At 35.9% G+C, this 22,414-nt stretch overlaps 1 protein-coding gene and 1 long non-coding RNA gene across 5 annotated transcripts in view; both read left to right on the top strand.

The window, feature by feature from the left end:
- The window catches only part of LOC141453929 (uncharacterized), a 45,421-nt gene extending 35,073 nt beyond the window's left edge, over positions 1-10,348 (top strand). Inside the window, exon 3 of the long non-coding RNA XR_012458314.1 lies at positions 4,494-10,348. This is a non-coding gene — a long non-coding RNA (uncharacterized lncRNA). The remainder of the gene's footprint in view (positions 1-4,493) is intronic.
- LOC141460614 (uncharacterized) overlaps positions 1-22,414 on the top strand; it is a 610,369-nt gene that overhangs the window by 164,115 nt on the left and 423,840 nt on the right. The gene's annotated exons all lie outside the window — the stretch shown is intronic.

Genomic DNA, 22,414 nt, shown 5'->3' with positions numbered 1-22,414 from the left:
CCATTAAATAAAATGCAAGGCCTAAGACCGGGAATTGAACCCAGTACTCACAATACATATTAGCTTTACTGGTCTCGCCTCTAACCGCTCGGCTACCGTGGCACCTAACATCTAAAATGAAACTCGAAATTCATGCTAGCTTTCATCAAAATTAAACCTTTATAAACTTCGCCAAATGACTGAAAGTATTACGAAAGAATTGGCCATATTTCATATCTTACTAAACTTTGCAAGCCACATCAGCAACTGTCTGAGTTCCAGAAGAACCACTATCTAAAGATTGCGACACTTCAATAAGCTTACTTAGAGGCTACCAAAGACCACAAACCTAGTGTAACAAGCCCTCCATGAAACGGCGGCATTTTCAGACGAATTGAGAATAGAAACTAATGTTATTCCGTAATTTAATAGGTTATTTGTTGATGTAACTCCTTTGAAGTTCTTTATCATATTGCGTAAGAAGTAATTTTTTTTTGTAATTTTGTCAAATAAAAGAATAAACTCTCTTGTAAAAAAAAATATTAATAATCTAGTTTTTAACAATAAAATAAAAGTAATGTAATAAAACGTTTTTTATTAAATAATTTTTTAACATGTCGTTAAGTGGTTGTGAATTTGGTTGGTCGAAATTTTGGAGGTCGTTATAACTTTTCTCGACGGGCGTAAAGGCAAAGAGAATTGTGTTTTAGATTACATTAGGAGGGCAGTTTGGACGAGAACATTTATTACAGATGACTGGGTAAATGGGCCCTTAAGCTCTTATCTCTAGGGCAGATTGGGTAATAACTATTGGGCGGCAGTGATATTTTTTTTATATACTTATATATATAACAAGCCCTTTTCACTTTCTTTATTTTCTTATTATCGAACTTGCAGCTTCCAAAATCTGTTAGCAAGATAAAAATAGGCAAGATAAAAGTAGGCTAGATAAAAAATAGTGTACGAGCATCAGTCAATGCGTTCGTTTTCAATCTTTATTCATTTTTTGTAAGATGAGTAAAGCTAAAAATGATACCTAGTAATTTGGAAATATTATAATACGTCTTCAACAAATCTTTCTCTACGTTTTCTCTTCTCGTAGAAGTCCTTTAAAATTATAATAAATTAAGGATATTTGAAATTTATTCATTAATTTTATAGTTATGAAGCGATAAATTTAAGAATATTTAGTAATATTGCTTGCCTCATTTATTCTGGAGAAAGATAAGTTCTGCAAATTGAAATATTTAAGAATAATTTTTCGCTACTTTGACTTGCTGTGGCTAACAAGGTTAGAAAGTCTCCTAGCATTGTCTTGAAAGTTGTATTTGTTTTCATGTTAATATCTTCCAATTTGAAACCATTTTGTTCAAACTAGTACAAATGATTCTGCACATTTCTGTGTGAGAAATTACTGGATGATCTTGAAGACAGAGGAGGATAAAATACGCATTTGTGGGAGTTTTAAAAGTTTAAAAAAGGGTTGTAAAAGTAATATTTGATCTTCATAGTGATGTGTTGCTTTTTTGTCTTTGTTTCCTCTCGTTACAATGAGCGCATTGTCGATGTTCGTAACAATGATAGCACTGAAAATTAGTAGATTAGAACGAGTGGAGTTGCTGCCTTGTGTTAACAATCCAAAAACACTGAACTATTTAGTCATTCTCTTCTCTAGAGAGGTGATCGCCACTATTAAGACGTCTTGTGGGTTGCCAGAAAGTGTTCTAAAAGAATGATTTTGAGCTAGAGGGTTTATTGTGGAATTATAGATTAAAATGGAGTTTCCCTTAAGAGGGTTTTGGCGACTTTATTAAAAGGAATGTTAAGATCTGTATGTATATGATCCGTTTAGATTTATGATCTGAGTGTTATAGTTTATAGAGATTGAACTCTTTGGAGATTGGTGCGTTTGGTTGAACCCTATAGCTCTACAATAAAGTGTTTGCAGAAGATCTTACTGTAGCGTGTTATAGGGCTAGAATTATTGGATACTGCTACTTTGGATGTAGTGTCCGTGTCCAACTGGATTTTCAAGTTTTTGAAATATTAAGTAGTTACTATTTGACCATAACTTTGTGCTTTGGCAGACAGCAGATTAATCTCTGATCTCAGGCCTATTCACAGGGCATGGTTAGGTTCAGGAAGCATCTGTACAAGGTGGGGCTTATTAGCACGGAACCGTTGTGCAGATTGTGTCAGGAAGATCAGGAAACGACCTCTCACTTGGAGTGGTTGCGCTATTTGAGACCAAAGGAGATAGTAGGGCAAAAAGAACTAGTAGGGAAAGTCCTCATCCTCTTTAGTAGGGGAGGTTTCGTCTCCTAGATCCAAAAAGGGGAAGGCACAATAAGCCTGTTTTGTCTGCGGTGCTGTGGGGCATAGATCCCGTCCCACTATCTTTAATCTTAATCGTACTATTTGACTGGACAACCCTAAACTAATAAAAGAGATGAAAGAATCCGTCAAATAACTTTAACAATATTACCTGCTGATCATTTTACAATTCATTGTTCGTAGAACTAAGAGCTTTGTTCTACAAAGTGTGAGAGAGCAAAGTTCTAGTTCTGAGTCTCGCAGAACACATGCCGAATGGTTGTTGTAAAGGTTCTTTTCTGTTAGGCCTATACAATCTTGCAGCTACAATAGAACCGTGTGATTGACTACTTATGTGATAGAACAGCCGGTGATAACGGCCAGCATTCTGTTGTGCTTCCATATCAGGGGCCATCACTCTAAAACAAACACAGAACAATAACACATTCTCCTGCGCAAAAAACTAAAAAACAAAAAGAACAAGGGAAAAGGCAGGAAAAATAAAGGATTGAGCAAAAGGAACACGAGAGACCCAGAGTGCGGTCGCGGTGGATGGCAGTGGTCCAGTGATACATTACCCTACACCTCCGGGACATTACTGGACATTCACTTTCCTGTCCCAAACAGAAAGGGATGCTGCTCACCGTTTCCCGCCTATCACATTATATTTGTTCCTCTTTTCATTCAAACAGTTTGAATTGTCCTGGTTGTATGAACGTTTATTTATTTTTTTTTTTTGGTACCTTTTGCTTCCTTTCTTTCCCTATTCCTTTTATGAGGGAGTCGTGTATTTTACTTGCTTAACATAAGTTAAATGACCATGTTAGAGATAATTTGTTGTTCTGCCTTTCAGTTTTCCATTTTATTTTTAACAAAAATAACACAAGAAAAACTTTTCATTAATTTCCTCGCCTAAAGAATTTGGACAGCAACTTCAAATACCTAAAGTTCTGTTTTATTTTTTATTTCATTCCTCACAGTAACTGTAAAAACAGAATACCTGCATTTACAGGGTGTTCAGTTCGACCAAAAGTAAGGGTTCGCAGTAAGGCCCAATCATTGCTGCGCAACTCTTCCAAAATCACCAAAAAATTATTAAACTTTCTTGTTTGTAACAGATGTAAAATTAATTTTTAGCCATTTTGTGTTGGTTTGAGAACATCTAAAGCTCTTAACATCTGATTTATCGTAGAAAATCACTCGGAAAACTACCTATTTCCCGATGTTAAGAAAAATACTAGCTTTACTGCTTTGGCAATATTTTTAGTAGAAAGGGGATGAAAAAATACATAAAAATGACCTATCGCGTGCTCTTCTTTCTCTTTGATAACAAGTTAAAAAATTGAAATATGATTAATAAATACCAGATTTTGAAATGGCCTAGCACTTTTAATTTTTTAAGATATCGAATTGCGGTTTCCGGTTTCTTTCATAACTTTGTATACTCTTTAAAACTGTGCATATGAAAATGGTGGTCAACTGCGAACCCTCACTTTTGCACGGGCGTCAGCCGCGTATGCGGGCTGGAATCTAAAATCAAGTCACATATTCTGAAACTAGAGGTGACGTGCAACAAATTTTTCCCCTACCATTCTTTGCTCAGATCAACCGTTTAAGTATGAAATGCATTTGAATCGTCTTAAAATGAACATCCTGTATATGGCAAGTTCGATGCGATTTCCAGGCGCGTTTGTGACCTCTATTAAAACCACTTATCTCTGCACACTTGGAACGATTTGTGGCTCTTACGTCAGTGGTTCTGATTTGAAAGTGCGCTGAGGCTCAGTGGATACTGTGACTTCCGTTCCATTTTATTAATGATTGAATTGTAAAACATGGGAAGCCAAAAATCTCTTCACTTGAAATTTGAAGCGTCAAAGAAATTTAATCACAGTAAACTTCCAATAGTGGGCACATTCAATCGATATATTTTTTTTCACTTTGAATAGAAGTAAATATGGCCGGATTTACTTGAATAAGAACTTAAAAGGGTAAAAAAAAAAAGGAAGCAAGAATCTTAGCGAGAGCACATCAATATTCTCACCGCGTATTGGTTATTCATGTTTATATGTACCTCAGAGAATTACTTTGCCAATAAATTCAGATCTACCCCCTGGAGCATTCACCGTCGCTAAATTTGTTGCTCCGCCATAAAATGATTTATAATTTTTTCTCTTTCTCTCTCTCTTCTATGTACACAGAGGTAATAAGTTAACCAAAATGAATTCTGTTGTGAAAACTCATACGACATCCTCTTCTAAAGACTGTTTTCAAAGTTTAACTCACATACGATGCGTGTTTTTCTGGTAAGTACCATTTTAAATAATAATAGAAAAACAAGTAAAATGTTCTTAATAATTTTATTTTTACATGAAATTCTGTAAAAGTAAAGTAATGCCTATTTTTTTCAGGCGGGCTTAACGTCCCAACTACCGAATTAGGTATCGTGGACGGAGGCGATTAGCACACTACAAAGTTCTCAGATAATAATAATATGTATTTATTGTTTAAAGATAAAATCTTCTAACCATGAGTTTGGTTTTTTTTTAAAAAGTGGACAATGCAATAAAAATAGCGTACAAAAAGAAAAAATATCCATAAAAAACAAGAAAAAAAGAAAATGTATCCGTCAAAAAAACAATAAACAAATGATGTCAAAAAAATGCCGTTTTATTTTTATACAATACAATTTGATTATGTACAAATTCATCAATCCAATCATAAACACAGTCACCCATCAATAACAAATGAACGAAGCTTCAAACAGTTAATTACATAATAAAACAAATCATACAACTTATTTAATGAATTTATTAAAAGAAGATCCTCCATGGTACAACCTTAACTTCCATAATACTTGTCAATGTATTGCTTTCTTATGTTATTGTAAATAGGACATGAGAATAGAAAATGCTGTAGAGATTCAAATTCTAGTTTCTTACAGATAGTGCATACAACTGAACCATCTAATAGGTATTTTGAACCTTTATAAATAATCTGTGTTATGGACTTGTTGCTCAATCTGAGTTGCAATATTAATCTTATTTTATGTATGGAACATTTAAACCTTAATGTATTCCTCACCACTATTTAGACTACTAATGCTCCTATACAAAGTGTTAAATTTGGAGTGTACAATTTTATTGAAAGTTCTTATATTAAACATTAAATAAAATCCAAGACCTAGACCCCGGGACTCGAAGCCACTAAACCAACAATCGTAGGGGAAAGTGGATTAGCCATTTCTTTAGTGTACTTGGCGTACCTGCGGGTGTCCCAACCTAACAACATGAACATGAGCTGAACATATATGTATACTGTTGCACCCCAATACATTTACACAATACATATAGGGCATAGTCCATCTGTACAAGGTGGGGGCTTATTAGCTCGAAACCGTTGTGCAGTTTGTGTCAGGATGAGAAGGAAACAGCCTCTTACTGGCTGTTCGAGTGCACTATGCAACCTTTGGCTCTTTGAGACCAAAGAAGATAGTAGCGCAAAAAGAACTAGTAGGGTAACACCTCCACCTCTTTAGTAGGGGATGTAACGTCTACTAGATCCAGAGGGGAAGGCATAATAAGCCTCTTTTGGCTGCGGTGCTGTGAGGGTATAGATCCCACCCCGATAATCTAATCTAACCAACAATACCATCCTCAGCTTTGTGGGTCTAGTCTCTAAACCTCTCGTCGGCTATCGTGGCGTCTCATGAAATGGCTATACCTTAATCTACTTTTTTTCTACATAATTTTATCCAGTAAAAATTGTACTTCCGATAGACTGATTTGGACTAAAATCCACATTGTGGTGTTCTCTGTTTGGATCAAATTTGAAGTTCCTACGATTTTAATTGTGTAACAGATGACACCATTTCGTAAAATTTGTTTTTCTGTCTCAGTGGACTTCCTTTGTATCCTTATTATAGAATTATAAGGATTATCTTCTGTTTACCTCTTCAGGGAAATAGGAAAAAATAGAATAGGATTTATTTGTTTATTACATTTTAGTCTGGCCTTGAACATTAACGAAAAATTCATCAACTTATTTATTTTCAGCTTAAACTTGTGCCAGTAGTTGGAAACTACCTATCGTTTAATAATCTCGTAGGAAACTGTGACCATTCATAAAATACATAGTTACAAACGATAAGGATTTTATCCTACCATTTTATGCTTATAAATTCCAGGTAAATCTTTCTGCAGAGATAGAGAGTCTGCTTCAGCCATGATAGAGAGCCTCCTATATATTATAATATAGAGTAGTTGGTAATACTGTTGGATGTTCCGATATAACGACTTTACAATCATTCTGTTCGCTCCATATTTTCTCCTCTCAGTTTTCTTTTCAACGCTTTTTCTTATGTCTATTCTCAGTTTTTAAGTGAACAAATCATCCATTTGAACATCTAATATTATAGCAATTCTAAAGGAGAGATATTACTTCTAGCAATTTATGTGATGCAATAAATTTAGTAAGATAAGAATAATTCTTCAATCTTTTATATTTCTTCCTTTACCATTTGAAATCGAGAAAAAATTGTGTTTATACTTTAATTTCTTCAAGCATTTGGCTCTATAAGTCCTTATTGGCAATATTAATATTAAAAAAGTAAATTAATGCCTATTTTTTCAGGCTGGCTTTACCTCCAACGGTCAAATTGTCCTGGGCGGAGGCGACTAGCAAACATACATTACTGCAAATTTCCCATATTAACCATTAAAGGTATAGACTGGAAATATAGCCTAGTACTGCAATACATCTTAGCATTGCGGGTCTAGCCTCTAACCGCTCGGCTATCGTGGCGACTAGCAAACATACTTTACTATAAATTTCTCATATTAACCATTAAAGGTATAGACTGGAAATATAGCCTAGTACTGCAATACATCTTAGCATTGCGGGTCTAGCCTCTAACCGCTCGGTTACAGTGGCGACTAGCAAACATACTTTACTATAAATTTCTCATATTAACCATTAAAGGTATAGACTGGGAATATGGCCTAGTACCGCAATACATCTTAGCTTTGCGGGTCTAGCCTCTAACCGCTCGGTTACAGTGGCGACTAACAAACATACTTTACTATAAATTTCTCATATTAACCATTAAAGCTGTAGACTGGGAATATAGCCTAGTACCGCAATACATCTTAGCTTTGCGGGTCTAGCCTCTAACCGCTCTACTATCGTGGCGCCTGACAATATTAATTATTTTTCCGTTTAAATGTTCTCATTCATGTGAACTAAGTTCTTTAATTAATTAATGTAAAGATGGCGGCCATGTGGCGAAGGACCTAAGTCCAAAATAGCGCTTATCCTACCCAAACCCTTACTCCACTTAAACCTCCTAGCCGCCCACCTAACTCAGAAACCTGTAAGTCCTCTTAACTAACTTCTATCAGGAACAAACCTCCGGAACCTCCCTCTTCCTTTCTCTCTCCAAACAGCGGCGCCGAATATCCTCATCCTTGTTTGTGATAATCTTAAGAAGTCGCTTATGTTAAGTGATGGCTACCTACTTAGAGAGCTTTTCTGCATCTCTTTTTTTTATTTTGATCCTCGAGAAATCCTCTCCTATTCATAAATTTTGAAGATTCTTAAGATACTTAGAACATAAGGACACCAAGAAAATTTTGTCTTTTGTTTTTTGTTACAATTTAAAGGTTTTTTTGGTCTTTTACAACAATTTTGTAATCCTCCGTGGCTAAAAAGTTTGCAGAATTTTTTTTTAAATATTTCTAGCGGTAAGTGGCCAACATTTCATGAACTATTAAGTGTAAACTAAACTTCACTCACTTTTAGCCGGTAAAATTAAAATGTAGAAATGTGCTCAAATCTATTCCTTTGCATAATCAAAGGGGCATAACCAGTTAACCGCTTGATCAACGATTTCTCGCATGATTGTGAAACGTTAATAATTAATTAGATTAGTTAATAAATATATACGTTAGATGTTGCATTAATTATCGACTACGTGCATCGATAGTTATACGTAAAATATATAACCCTTAATAAATAAAGGAGATAACCCAGAGAAATGGATTATAATATCCACAGTAATTGTAATATATGTATTTGGTATATATCACCTTATACAATATGGATTGAAATTTACACCATGAATATGTAATTCAAAATTATTTATTGATGTATTAAATGTAAAAACTGTAGCAGACGCATGACGGGAGAAAAATTTGTGTAAAAGTTTCTAAGATATTGCAGAACTTGTAATAAATTAAGCTGCAACAGACAAAAAGGGTTTAGATCCAATGAAATCTTGACAATATCTTTCCATTCCTCGTCTCGACAAACGTCGGCACTCATAACAATGTAACTAGTTATCTCTGCCCAGTTCATTGAGTTCGCGAAACATGCCCAGCTAATATTGGAGCTGATTTTAAAGGAGTTCAGCGCTTTGACGTTAGTCTGGCTGTGACGATTTTCCTGTACCGCTAGACTCTGTCGAGTATCAAAGTTCTTGATATAAACACTCCAGTTCCAGTTTCTTACTGTGTTTTCGACCCTTCTGGGTACAAATAATCTTTTATTTTTTATTTTTTCCTTTGGATAAGAAAACAGCTAGCTAAAAATTCAAAACTCTCCAATTTTTGCAATTTAAGATTGCTGCAAAAATTTCAGAACCAATTTTCAAATGACCAGAAAAAAAATTTTACTTTGACAAAAGGAGAACAAAAGCTGTCGAAGTTTCGCTTCAGACTTGTTTAACTTATGTGGAAACTAATAACTTTCTTTTCTATAATGAAATGTCTAATATCTCTGTGGCAGAATCATCCTCTCTATAATATTGTAGAATATCCAAGCTAAGCTAGAACTGTAGGGAATTCGCAGGGCTTCCATCGTTATATCCAGATATGGCTTACAGGAGACGATCTCAACGCGCACTTGTAACGAAGACTACACATCGATCTCTACTTTACTGATTCCCAAACTGAAGATTCGTTATCAATTATCTTTCTCTGGATATACACCAAATTGTGATTCCTTGGTTAGAAACCTGCAGACACAGGCTTCTCATTAATGAGGGCAGTAAAATAATATTTTCCTTTCAGTTAGTTCTCAATTAATAAGATATTATATTGATTTAATATCAGTTTCTCCATAATTACTTATTACAAGTTTGTATTTATTGAATATCCAGATTTTAATGAGTAGATCGCGGCAAATTTTTCAGACAAAAAGTTGTTCCTAAATATAGAGAAGTTGGCCACCCATATTATATACCATGAAGATTGCAGAGAACTTTAAGACGGCCCGTTGAAGTTTAGGCCCACGAACCACACAGTTCGGGAAACTTTTTGTACGACCTAGCGATTAGATTGTGTTCTTATTGGGAGAATCTGAACCTCCTCCTCTTCCTCATTGAGACGATTGGGGCCTTTGATGACAATTTGTTGTAAACTTTTTGCATTATATTTTCTCGAAAATCTTGTGCTGCTTTTAACTCTCTAATTTCCTTGTTTCACTGTATTTTCCGTAGAAACTGCAGCAAATTGGGAGAACGGCAAACGAGTTTCCAATTCTTCATATATTTTTAACTCACTTCTCTGTACATGAACGAAAAAAAGTGACTCGACATTAATGCTGCATTCAGATTTATTGAAAATATTTTGGGATTTCGCTTTTCTAAGTTTATGGTCCCACGGTAGGAGATAAGAGAAAGGTAGAGAATACGTATTTTTTGAATTATTCTAGAATGCCTAAACTCTTAACATTTCAATCCTAGCCAAGACACTTATCAATTACGTCATACAAGTGCCACCATCTGCTACTACCTCTATTTAGAAGGATAAAGATGGGGACATAAATAGTCCCGCTTCCGTTCAATATACGTCTTATTTGTACAGAATTCTTTTATTCAAATTTAGTCAATTAGTTATTCGATTAGCTATGTCTTATCGATTTAGGCAGTTTATGCTATATTATGTTTAATTCTGTATCGTGAAGAAAAATAAGTTTTCATGGTGTTAAACAATTCTTCATTTACAAATTAAAATATTCATTAAAATGAAACGAGCTTAGGGAAATTGAAAAGAATAAAGAAAATTAACAGACATTTAATGAACATCTCATTACAAATTATTGTTAATTGAACAAATAAATCTTAAGGTAAATCTTAATTTTCAATAAACTAGAATTTCAGGCACTTTTTAGGCATGAAATAAAATGACAGGATTTCATAAACTGCCAGTAACATTCATAATATATTATACTTAATTTTATGCAGCATTGCCACTTTCGCCAATATTGCTCGGCATGTTCTCCTGCTTATTCTAAGGCCTTGTATGTTAGGGTTCCAAAAATTATTAGCTTGTTACAATAGTGGTAGCCATAGTGTTTACTTCATGTAGGAGCTCTTTGAAATGGAGCTCAAATTATTTATTAACTTTAATAACCGCTTGTTCGTAAAATTGAAAGGACTGGACTCCATAAAATTTACTGATTTATTAATAATTCATCTAAAATGCAAGTTGTGATTTTTTCATTGTTTTATATAAAATGATAATTGAATTTTTGATACTGACTGTATGAAGGTAAAAAGTCTAGTAACTATTGGATGGCAAGGAATGTAGATAATTTATAGAGTTCATCAAAGCAGGATTACGATACGAGTTTATACGAAGAGAGTCTAAAATACTCTCGACTATCTGAAGTCCCCGCCGAAGAACTGTTCCCTTTTTGTTTTATCTTGATATGATATCCGATATTCACTTTATACTTACTTTCAATTGAGATACTAATCTTGACATCCCAATTCGCCTATCCGAAAATGTCGAGAATACATGCTAGTAATTATGGTAGAAAGAAATGTGAAGAAAGTTCAGATAATGGTACTGCTGCTGGCAGATAGATTCATAGTGAGATGGAGGAACCCACATCTAGAAATGCGTTAGCACTTAAAGAGCTTTCAAAAAGCTGAGCTTCTCTGATGGCATAAAAGCTCTAACATTACTTTGGCATCTTCCCATATTCAGAGTTGCCGTCTAGTAAAACCAAAGGCGCTTTCTGCTTTGCCAGTCAGCTGTTTGGTCTACCTCTTCCGGATCCTGCTATCTACTTCACGACGTACTCAGTGTTAGTGAGTGAGTGCACTTCATTTCATCAACAACTACTACAAAGAATAGCAAGCAGCTAATGTTTTGTAACATTTTTCATTACTCAAAATATACTTACAAAGGGTGTACACGTGTTTCGCCGCCATTGATCTTTTGTTTTAATGAGTCAAAGGAAATGTTTTATAAAAATTTTTTTTGCATCTTTCTGAAAGACAAATCGGGGTTGTAAGATGTTTTACAGAATTAATCTAGTACTATACTCTACGATAATGAGTCGTTAGTAACATATTTAATGCGTTGGCTTGTGCATTGCGATTCAATAGATAATAATTTGAATGCTTTCGAGAGGGTCCAGCCAGTCTCCTACATCTGCGCTCAGTTCAAACAACAGCTTCTCAGGAAAACTAAGCTTTTCTCCTGGCTTATTAAACAGCCCCTATGTGTTACAGTTAGCTTTCTTACGTTTCTGTTAAGGACGTAACTTTAATACTTATTTTCGTAACCAATTAATAGGATCCATTCATAACAAATACTTTGCTGAAAGCTCTCAAATGATCGGATTTTAGTTTATTGACTAAAATAATGTCAATAAGATTGCCATAGGTGCTTTGAAGCTGCGAGGTTAATCAATAATACCATCTTTATTGCTGCCTTCAATGAATCAGCCTAAACGAATGGTGCGTAAAAGAGTAGCGCGAATAAACAGTAAAAACGAAAGCTTTTACCACTTGAGTATCAAGCTGGCGTCCATCCAATTTGGGAGAAGAAAGACCATCAGGGAGTGAGCACACTGAGGAATTGTGTAGAGTAATGAGATCTCTAGTGGAGGAAATGATTGAAGATGTTGTGAACAACAGCACTTCAACATGTTGTAGTGGGCATTTTATCTACTTAGTGTGAAGGAACGCTAAATTTAGTTGGTTTTATCCCAGCATGCTTTTGTTCTGTGTGGCTAACCGCTTTTGGTTACATCATTCTCATTTTTGGGGTTATTACGATAGGTGCTTCTATAAAGTTTTGCCACCTCATCTCACACACCCCAACACTATCTTCTGGTTCATACTAGGTTTATCCCAAAAAGGGTCGTCCCAAGTTCATGATCAAGGGCGAATCTTTGAACAAAGAGCTTTTGAGATTCCTATGAGCGAGCCGCGGTTTATCTGAGCATACTGAGGTTAACAGTTAACTATTTCTCCAGCCAGATTCATGTGGTGTTATGAAGTGAATCATCTAAAGTATAGAAAGCTAATAGAAAGCTTAATAGAAAGCTAAAGTTCAAAATTTATTGTTTTCTTTCTCTAGAAGACTTACATTTTTGAAATAACTATCGTAAACTACTTCCAGGATAACTAAAACTTCTGGGTGTCTTTGTCAGACTATTTTTTTGAAACTCATGTTAAGTATGATATCATCACGATTCGAACCTGGGATTCTGGGATCTCCGCGTGGGCATCCAGTACGCTTACAATTAATCCCTAATCCCTTCCATAGTATATGTTTTAATGAGTACTCAATTGGGAAGGGATATTAGCTCAGTTTTTAGGGAGAAGTACCATTGATTCGGAGGTCAAGGGCTAAAAGTGCACGCGTCAAGAGTCCAACGCTGCTCCACCTAGGGATCTCGTACTCAAGTATGACATCATCACTACGTCATTAATACCTCTTCTCGTATCTATTCCAATCGTTAATTTTGTAACGGTAATGTACAGTAATGTTTTAACCTCATCTGTGTTACCAACATCATTAGTATTATTATTAGTAGAGTCGAAGGTGTCCGGGAGGAACACCGGGCCTGTAAAAAGGTAGCAGCATGGAGAACCGTACTAACGACTGCTATCATAAGTGTAATGAGGGTTGCGCACGGCCCAGGCCTATGTAACCACTCTGTGACTATAGCCTGGTGAACGTGCCTATTTTAATGGCCGTCCGACATATACGTGTATAGGGGTGCTTCGGCTGGTCCTCGTCGCTTTCATACCATCTAACTTTGCCACCTTTTAACCATGTTCGTGTGTATTGACTGTATAAAGCGTGAGGCAGATTCTGCCTTTTATTTTTTATGCTTCTACTGCTCAAATTTTAATACAAGTTATGTACACGCAAATATACGAGTGTACAAACTACGTGCCGACAAAAACAAATTGCATTACCACCCAGAAGAAGTTTCACAAATTAGAAACTTCCGCCATTTATTTGCATTAACTAAGTAGTAAATGATTCCTTAACTCAATGAAAGAAGTTTTGGTAACCAAGGTTACCATTAGTTAACAACTAAATTAGACTTTGGCGAAGATATTAATAAAGAAAAAAGAATTGAATTTTGTATAAGCCAACAATTGCCTGAGGAAAAGCTGTTACACGCTGTTAATAACGCCATGAATGTACAAAATAACGAGGACAGATTGTCACCCCATTTTTAAATTTAGTTTTAAAAAGGGCTAAATCATTACTAAAATAAAATTATCATCGTTGAAATTAATGTAAATTTCCAGACAGAACCTTCTATTAAGCAAATTCACTTTTCTAACCAATAAGCAGTTTGTAGAGAGGCAAGAGCTTAGTATAAATCAGCAAAAAAGCGGTATCTGATAAAGTTATAGACAAGCAGCTTACATAGCCCAGCTGGCTTAGAGTTTTTCTTTTAACTTTGTGTTAGTGGTGGAAAAGCATTTCCAACATATGTAAGTATGTATGTACGTCAGTCAATATTATACTCATGCACACAGATATACAAGTTACCTATATTACATCATTGGGACATGGTTTTTTTTGCAATTCCAATCTGCTCATGCATAATTCTCGAATATTCTATATGTAAAATGCGATTGGATGTGGCGGGATGCTGTAATGAAATGTCAAGCCACCCATTCTCAATCACATCCAATAAAGTATAAAATGTAAAGTAAAGTAATCGCCTATTTTTTGAGGCTGGGCTTAATGTCCAACTACCAATTAGGTAGTAACACTAGCAAACATACTTTACTGTAAACTTCTTTTATTAACCATTAAATGAAATCCAAGGCCTAAGACCGGGAATCGAACCCAATACCACAATACATATTAGCTTCGCAGGTGCCGCCTCTAACCGCTCGGCTTCCGTGGCGCCCCAATCACATCCATCTCAGTTCGTTCCTTTTGCCCTTACAGTTTTTCTATATCTAATACTAGTTTGTTAATTGTGTTACTATTGTTAAGCGAGGGTAGCTTAACCTATTTTAACCCGTGAACTAACCTTAAAAAGTATTTATTTCAGAAAGGAAATGTTTCTAATAAAGTAAAGTAGTCGCCCATTTTTTCAGGCGGGGTTTACCGTCTAAATACCAATTAGTCATCGCAGACGGTGGCGGAAGCTCACACTAAAAACAATTTTTTCTAACAAATACAAAAAGTAGCCATACGTGAGATTTGAACTGGGGATCTCCTACTTAAGAAGCCACACTCTTGACCACTAGACTAATAAACGCCCATAAAAAAAAAGGTTTCTAATAAAAGTTTCAGATCTACATCGGTGCATTTAAACAAAAAAAAATCGATGTAGTCGATTTCGAGAAAATTGCAAAAAAAAACTGAAAAATCGATTCAGTAAAGTGAGTGGCTTTTTGTTCAGATGATTTTTTTTGCCCCAAAAGTTATCAAGGTGTATGTACTAAAAATTCTTTCTTTAGTTCGTTAAGTTAGAATAGTTATTAGGTAGAATAGAATACGTAATCTGCACGTTTAAAAGTAGAAACTTTAATAAAAAGTCTCTTGTCTCTTTTTTAAGAGAGTTCAAAGAACCGAGGTTATTATTGAATAGCACGATTCTGATGACGTAGGCGATCCGCAGTAGCCCATTTATTTCGTAAAACAAATGATGTAACATCTACAGAGAACAATTGTCGTTAGTTGATGTTCATCTGCTAAAGTATGACGTAGTGTGTTACTAAAGAACATATATTTGCTATTTGAAAAGAGAATTCTACACTTGTAATGAAAGATAATTTAATAATGTCAGCCCGTGGTATGAAAGTTGTCGTAAATAATTTAATGATTCTTATGAAAAGAAAGGCAACGCTAACAAATTCCCATTTCCGTTTGTTGTGCGTTACCTTATGGAGAACACAGCATCCAAACGTTTGGGAGACGATGTCCTTTTGAAATGTTTATAGCGCCGCCATTTCTGTTGGGAATTCTTGCTTTTCATTGTCTTGCCGATGTTGTTGGTCTTTGTCCTCTCCCCAATTCGCTACCTCACCATCTAATTTCTTCTCTTCAAATCTCTCTGCTAATCTCTCCCTCCACATAGTCTACTCTAAATGTATGCCTATTAAGAATTTATGGTCAAAGAAGGGGTTGTGGGTATTTTTTACTTGAAATCCTATAACAGATGTGCGTTGCTTTTTCTGTAAAACGATTAACCTATTGTTGTTTTCTCTCTTGTTTTACGTTTTCCATTTATTTAGAGTGGCATTTCCTAACAATAGTGAATGACGCCACTCGCCCTGTTAATGCTCTATACTCTGGAGATACTTGGCAGAAAAAACATCTGATTTCCGCATCTCTTTCATTTTCTATCCACATTTAGATTACAAGTTACTTGCTTCAATCCTCTAGTACAGTCTCTCGCCTTCTCTGACATTCCTAACAATACGCGCTAACTGAATCGCCAGTGGCCCCGCGACTTCCTCGCAGTCTGAAGGCCTAAAAATCATATCCTGTAGAAAGTGCTGCAGTTTCTCTCCTCCTGCCTTTCACGCCTTTATACTTCTATCTCCCTATTTACTTATTGTATAGTGTATTATACAGATTGTAAATAACGAAATAATTTTTTTAAAGAAAAAAAGATTATAAGTTGTAAATATTTATTCCAAAATAACTGCGAAATGCATCTACTAATCACAGTAGTTCTCTGGTGCAATTTTTTGTGCATTCTTCAGTCTGTTTTAATGGTTGTCTTCTTCCGAGTGCAATAAATAATTACAAGAAAAAAAAAATTTGAGAACATATTCATTGAAGAAATTTACACTTTATTCCTCTTTTACCATTTCCTTTGGGCGAAATTTTCAACCTTATTTGCGTATAATTACAAATATTTTAAATTCCTGTTGAATTTAACCATTATTTGGAACTACGATAATTGCACAATACTTAATTAAACCATAACAAATGTTTGCGTTCCTTCCGTTTTATAATTAATTTTCCCTCTCTCTCGTATTGGACAAAATAAACACAAAATTGAATTTATTATCTAACTGAATCGATCAATAATCTAGTCATATTGCCACTAAAATCAATACAATAGTTTTTTTGTGGAGCCAATCAGAGTTTAAAAAAAAATTTGTAACACCAACTAAAAGCTAGCTTAATTTTCGTTTAAGTTTAAAAAATTATTTTATCGTTTATAATTTTCTCCCAGCAGTAAGTTTGAGCTCAGGAATTAAAATTGTTTTTTAGGAAAACTGATTCCACGATTTTGTTTAAACTGTTCTCCTTTTTCTATTTTTTCTCAAGTTACGTAGTCGTTGGGGGGCTTGGAACGGCACAAAGCTCTGTCGGCCTCTGGCTAGAGGTTCTCTCGTTACAGAAAGCTTATGCCTTTCACTGAATTTGAAAGCCCTTGTTAGTGGAAACATCACTGCATGTTTTGAAACCAGATAACCTGTGCTAATCAGCTGGCGGAATCTCTTCCCTGGTTTCCACTTCATTTCTTAAACGTTTCCCTATTTTTTAAAAAATAAAATAAAATAAAATTAGGAAGAAAACCAGTTTATCCTCAATCTGCTTTACTTCGCATTAATTCTAAATTAATCAAGTTTATATCACAATAAACAGAAAGTGACTACGCCTAGCCGGAACTGTGTTCCCTAAATTAGGACCAGTGTCTTATTGACTGCGTAGAATGCGATTTCCCGTTTCTTTGATAAAGAGATTCAACGCGAACGTAAATCTCGTTAGCACGAGCAAGCAGCCAGTTCTTAACCAGATGATGACATTATTGTCTTTCGTCCACAACTTAGACGTAGTTTGTTTAATAATGTTTTTTTTTAAATTTATTTGCTATTCACAATCTACAAAGAATAAAATTCGTAATAAGTGAATACGATAAAAGAAGTCTTCATGACTGGATCAACTTGAGGAGAGAAGCTGCCCACCGGCAACACTCTCGCTGGAGTTTCTTGTACTATTGAAGCTGGTCACGAGGCCAACAGCGTTTCAATCGTCGTAGAGGACGATCTGGAATCGTTGTGGAGGCAAGATTTTGTACAAGAGGATTTGTACAGAATGGAAGAGAGTCAAACAATTTTCTATACCTAGTTTTAGATTCGTCAGTTATGTATGAGATTTTGAGATCGTTATGGAGGGTAGAGTTAGAGACATAAAATGGAGAATTCGTAATCTGTCGGAGAATTTTTGATTGGAAGGACTGTGTTCTTTGTGAATTGGAATGTTTGGTTGAACCCCATAGCTCAAGTCCGTAAGTCCAGATCGGTTTAAGTACACTGTTGTATATTAGTCGTTTATGTTCCAGTGGTAGTTTGGATTGTCTGCCAATTAGTCGTAACAGTAATTTGTTTCTTCGGTTGAGTTCTAGTCTTTTCAGTGTGCGGATTCCAGGTTAGTCTTTTGTCGATGTACATCCCAAGGTAGTGAACTAAATTAGCAGAAAGAAGAGGAATTGAGTTAAAATTTAAAGTGGGACAAGAATTACGACGCAGAGTAAAAGTTATCTGTTCGCACTTTTGAGTATTGAATTTGACTCTCCACTTTTTGGCCCAGGGTTCTAGTTTGTTTAGATGATATTGTAGATGAGAGGAGGCTGTAGTGGCGTCTGAGTTAGAAGAGAGAATAGCAGTATCGTCAGCGTAAGTGCAGAGCAGTGTGTTTGAGTCAGTTGGTAGGTCAGATGTGTACACAGTTTAGAGAAGCGGTCCGAGAATACTTCCTTGAGCCCGTGCCAGAGAGTAGTCGGAAGAGGCAGATCCACAACTTACGTATCTTAAAGAAGCGGTCGGTAAGAAATGATAGTATAATCAAGTAATAAGTTGATGGAAGAGCACTCTTTAACTTCCACAATAGTCCTGGGTGCCAGACTCGATCAAAGGCCTGAGCCACGTCGAGAAAGGCCCCACAGCAATATTGTTTCCGCTCCAGAGAGGAGGCATAAATTCTAAATCAAAAAACTATAGATAATTTGTGCTTTTTGAAGGAATGACTTAATTGCGATCTCTAAAAAGCTTTAGGTGTACTAGAGGTTTTAAAAACAAAAAGCTCGACGACCACTAATCCATAAAAATTTATAAAAAATAAATAAATTCTGCCATCTGGGACCACTTCTTTCATCCCTGTTTGCATTAGTACGTGTCCTGGTTCAGGAACTTCCGTTTTGTTTAGGCCCATTAAATTCAATAATGCAATTAGTGCAACATTGTTAACAAGTGGAGGCTGAGTACGATGTTAGTTCAAGTAATCTTCCAGAAGTGCCTTTCTTATAATAAAGAAAGTAAATCAAATTTAAGCCCTGTTAGCTCTGTTCCTGAAGATTTTTTTTTTTTGTTTTAATTTAGGCAGCAGTAATAAGGAACTAGGATGTGGTTTTTATCTTGCCAGGATTTCACACGGCTTTTGTCTTAATTAATTGGAGTGGTGAAGAGACAACAGACTAGGGAGGATATGATGAGATCAGACACTCAGAATGGAAGTCATGACGGGGTGGTTGCTAATGGGGATTTCCAGCAGATTAGAGCAGGCGATGAAGATCAGCTACCACCACCACTCCAGCTGTAGGCTGTGTGAAACAGGACTCCTTTTCACTTCCTGATTATGTTCCTTGTCGTGTCAGGATTTTCTGAATGGTGGGCACACACATGGGCCCTTCTCTATTGTTCATCTAATTGAATGACAAGAAAACAAAAGCTAAATTTCATTTCTTTACTAAGAATTTTTTTTAAATTAGGCGAATTCCTTTTCTTTTTTTTATCGGCTTCTTTTTCCCAATTACAACTTAAGCAATTATTATAGGGCCGTAATTTCCCTTATCAAAGGGAAAGCTTTTCTATCAAAACTTGCCCCTGAGGGTAATGCTGTTTTGAAGTTTTTAAGAAATTAAAACAGTTTAAGGTGAGAGAAAAGAGGTTCAAAGTTTTTCTAAAGTTAGAACCCAAAACTATTAAGAAGGGAAGAAGTTTCGAACTCATCATCTTCTGGAATTAATCATAATTAATTCTTAATTCTTTTTACTAAATTCTGGAAAAGCACTCCTAGATTTTCATGACAATTTGCCTAGAAACTTCACATACGAGGTATGTTCAAAAAATAAGGTGAATTTTCAAATTTCGCGGGCTACGTACATTCGAATTTCGATTGTCTTTTTTTTTTATGTTGGTACACTTGTCTCGAACATATTTTCAAAGTTGTAGCTATATAGCATGTTTAGTTTGTATGTTAGAGGCATAAATAAGACAAGTGTTTTGCGAGTTCGGCGATTTTCTTCTGTCGAAAAAAATGGATCAACGAATTTGCATCAAATTTTGTGTAAAAAATGGAATTAAGTGCTCAAAAACACTTGAAATGTTGAGAGTGGCGTACGGTGAGAGTACTCTGTGTCAAAAAAATGTTTACAAGTGGTACAAGCTTTTCACAGAAGGTCGAGAAGATGTGAATGACGACGCTCGCCCTGGACGCCCCAGCACATCAACAACCGATGAAAATGTTAAGAAGAATCGTCGAATCACAATTAGAGAAGTTGCTGAGGTTGTCGGCATATCGGTTGGCACATGTCCTGCAATTTTTTTCGGAAATTTTGGGCATGAAGCGTGTAGTAGCGAAGTTCGTTCCAAAATTGCTGAATTTTGATCAAAAAAACCGTCGCATGAGCATCGCTCAGGAATTGTTGAATGATATTATCATGTCTCAGCCACCGTATTCACCAGATTTGGCGCCCTGCGACTTTTTCCTGTTCCCATGATTGAAGAGACCCATGAAAGGACGGCGTTTTGCGACGATTGAGGAAATAAAAACCGAATCGCTGAGAGAGCTCAAGGACATACCAAAAAGTGCATATCAGAACTGTTCCGAGGATTGGAAAAAATGCTGGCACATATGTATTATATCTGATGGGGACTACTTTGAAGGAGACAAAATAAAAATCGATGAATAAATAAATATTTTTTAAGAAAAATGAAAATTCACCTTATTTTTTGAACACACCTCGTATAAAGGCTCTTTACTTTATCTAAGACTGAAAACAATTCTATTAAAATGAAAATTCATTACAGTCTATCTATAACGATTTAAAGTATTACAAAATGAGCAACTCCATACACCAGATTTGAGCTGGAAATGGAGTAAACTCCATAAAAGCGAGCTTGGTAATCTTTAGCACTGGCTACCGCCACGCATGGAAGTACATGCACCCCAGGGGTCAATTTACTTTCTCAAGGGCTACATATTGGTGAGAACGTACTGTGTGAGCACATCTCCCACACCTAGCGGATGCTGAGCTTGCTGATCCGGGTGTTGCCATCAATTTAGCTATCTGGGTGTCAGCGTTTTCAATATGGCCAGCTATAAAGTCCTCAGAATCTTCTTTTTTGCCAATGACAAGTGTATTTTTTTGGGGCTATAAGAAAGGGGCTCTGAATGTCTTAAATTACCTGTTTGATGCCCGTTAAAAAACTACAAAAATAATGGAAAAAAGGAACGCGTCATGTCTACCTCCTGGAACACGTTTAAAGTGTCTCTTCATGAATCAAATATTTTAAATCAAAGCAACAGGCCTATTGCATAAAAACATTAAAGAATATAGGTTTATGTGAAGGCATTAGATCTAATTTACAGCGTTTAAGGGAAGAATCCCCTTGTTTATAGGAGCTTCTAAAAAGCTCACTTCAACAGTGATTAAACAGTGCTGCCTTTAACGATAGAACAATATTTAGAGTCTTGCTAATGCACTGAGGAGCCTCTGAGGGGCCAATGATTACGCGTTGACTCATCGAAATGTCAGATTTGAACTTACTGCTAACTTTTAGACCTGCTAGATTCCATTAGATTTGGGACCTATGTTCCACGAAACCGCAGCCACAAGAGGCTTATTGTGCCCTCGCCTTTGGATCCAGTAGACGAAACCTCCCTTATACTAAGAAGGTTGAGGACTTTCCCTACTAGTTCTTTTTGCGCTACTATCTTCAAAGGTTTCATAGCTCAATCACTGGATTGCAACACAATCGAACAGCCAGTGAGAGGCCATTTCCTCCTCATCTTTACTCAATCTGCACAACTGTTCCCAAGCTAATAAACCCCACCTTGTACAGATGACTATGCCCTTATGTGTACTGTGTAAATGAATTGGGGGTGTAACAGTATATGTTCAGCTCAGGTTCATGTTGTTAGGGACGCCAAGTACCCTGAACAAGTGGCTAATCCACTTCCTCCTACGGGGTTTGAACTGCTAACCCAGAGATCAATTTCTAAAACTGGTTTTTCGTGTAGAATATATTTGGTAAAAAGTCAAAATGGTAGATCTGCCCGAGGGCTAGAAGGAAGAGAGGAAGATGGTGGAAATTGTATGGATGAAAAGCCGCTTTTCCGGGATAGTAAATGCAAATTTAGATCTATATTACCCATTTTTCCTTGTTTATATAATAACAATAAAAAATATTGTTCAATATTCACAGTATAATTTTAAAAACTCTTTTTTCTTAATATCTATTTTATATTAGGTAGTCCTTTTAATTTAATTTTACTTTAGAAAAGTTGTCCTTTTTCACGTCACTGCGCAGCTATTTATCGTGCTACACACTTGTAATTTCTAAACAGTAAGAACAAATATCTCTCTAAGCTTATAGAAGGATACGAAAAGAATGGGCGATCGTTTTTCCTGTCAAGAGACGACTGATATCCGGCCCAAATACGGTGCACACATTTTCAGAAGACATTTGCTAAAGTTTACCATCCGAAGGCCGCTGCTACCACTGTCTCCCTTATACTTGCTGCTCTATCCAGGGCAAGGAGAGTTAGCCCATTTCTCTTTAGGGGGCGACACCGGGAATGTAATAAAGTGGATGTGAGAGAGT

The sequence above is a fragment of the Rhodnius prolixus genome, unplaced genomic scaffold, assembly GCF_049639745.1.
Source record: "Rhodnius prolixus isolate KJV_2025 unplaced genomic scaffold, Rpr scaffold_1, whole genome shotgun sequence".
NCBI lineage: Eukaryota > Metazoa > Arthropoda > Insecta > Hemiptera > Reduviidae > Rhodnius > Rhodnius prolixus.
The sequence above is the reverse complement of the archived record's forward strand: the minus strand, read 5'-3'. Positions and strand labels throughout refer to the sequence as shown.